General features: G+C 34.6%; 1 protein-coding gene across 1 annotated transcript in view; it reads right to left on the bottom strand.

Annotated features, from left to right (window-relative positions):
* The window catches only part of LOC109581035 (uncharacterized), an 18,128-nt gene that overhangs the window by 3,944 nt on the left and 12,336 nt on the right, over positions 1-1,848 (bottom strand). The gene's annotated exons all lie outside the window — the stretch shown is intronic.

Genomic DNA, 1,848 nt, shown 5'->3' with positions numbered 1-1,848 from the left:
TTAAGGCAAAATGGCTACTCGAGTGGCTACTTGTAAATATTCCTGGTGTTTCTTCACTAAAAAGAGTATCTTGGGGTGGCAAAAGAGCTAATTCTGTTCGAGAGAAGTGTTCTACAGATGCCTACTCCTGGTTCTGCGACTGATTGCTGTCTCTACTCTCTACACGTGTCTAAACACGTGTCATAACTATTAATTAATGATCTGTTGCACGCCCAATTTAATGTTTACTTCCTCTACAGTAACGTGTGCATTCTATTTCCGTGAACGTGTCCCTTTAAGATACATACATTAGTCGATATTTCGTGTCTGTACCTGTTGCACTTCATAAATAAGAGGATTTGTTTCTTTAAAATGTGCTTTTCTCCATATTTATGGGCGTGTGGACTCCACCCACCCTCATCGTATCTGAAATTTTGAAGACAACATACATAAGGCCGATGCAGTAGATTGTGGTGTTTTCGTTTACATGGTAAGATATGACCTTAAATTATTGCACTAATTTTTCTTAAAACAATGCAGGTAGCAAATATTTCATTGAAAAAAGAAAATGAATTATTGTCAAGTAATAGTACAATTATTATTTTAAGTATAAAAGTATTATACTTAATTTTGTAGGATGATATGGAGAATGCAAGAATTGAAATTCTGGGAATTATTTTGAATTCATGTAAGATACTTGACTGCATGCATGATTATTTTCATTGAAATGCAGCTGGCCAAGCTGATATCAATACCTTTCAGTAATGAAGCACTATGGTGCAATGGACTCGCCTGCTGGAATTCACCTGAGTGATATGTATTACTTGTACTGTGAAATTTTAAGCAATTTGAAAATAATAATTATTATTGACTGCATACTTATATAAAAAATGATAATTGAAATAAGCTATGGGTGTGGTCAACAACTAAATCATATCATGGCACATGGGTAGGAGAAAGAAGAAAAGCTGAAATTTATTTTAGCATCTGAAGCTCTATTCCAAAAAAGAGTTGGCATGGAAAATTTTTCTAGATATTTAAAAGAGACTGAGAGAGTTTGATTGCTCCTGCTTTCCCTAGTGCCGCCTGAAAAATTCTCAAAGAGGCTAAATCACAAACTTTGAGCAACTGTAACTCACAAACAACAAAGTTAGGACAATATCGTTCTTTTTGTTTTTCGTTAGATGGGATTTTCTACCTCTGAAGCAAATCTCGGCTCTGTAGAGTGAAACACGAGCTCTCACCTGGAGAGAGGTCCCCTGGTTACAGTTCACAGCTTTTGGTGCCACGGGATGCTACAAGAGCATAACTAGATGAAAGAAAGCAACTTTATATGTTGCTAGAATAAGAAATAGAGCTCTAGACTGCTGAGACAAAAAGATAATTTTTTTACAAATCAATTAAACTGTGTGGACAGAATGACAACCCAACTGCTTAGTACCCGCCTACGCAAGCGTGGCGAGTCCAATAAAAGATGTGTTAGCACAAAGTAACACAAAGGCTACGTGGAGTCAAGAGGATTCAGCAAAGGAAATTATTACTGTAGGAAATTGTAATTTATTTTTAGATGACATAGCAAACCTTCTCAATGCGTCTTCATTATCTTTTGAATTTGACTAGGGAAAAGAATGGTATGTAAATCATTTTCCAGTATTGGATAGGAGCAAGAGTGACAGGTATATTTTTCTGAAAATATCATCGTATTATTATCATTATTATTGAATATATATTACTTAAATGTACATGCATGTCAACTTATAAAATTAATATTCTCTGTTACTATTAGTGATTGCATTTTTAAAAGAGATTTTATAAGAAAGGCAGTAAAAAAGAATGAGGTAACAAAATGGAATGCTACAGTTTTTCACA

Source organism: Amphimedon queenslandica, unplaced genomic scaffold, assembly GCF_000090795.2.
Source record: "Amphimedon queenslandica unplaced genomic scaffold, v1.1 AMPQUscaffold_13466, whole genome shotgun sequence".
NCBI classification, from domain to species: Eukaryota; Metazoa; Porifera; class Demospongiae; order Haplosclerida; family Niphatidae; genus Amphimedon; species Amphimedon queenslandica.
Note: the sequence above shows the minus strand (reverse complement) of the source record. Positions and strands in the feature narration are given on the sequence as shown.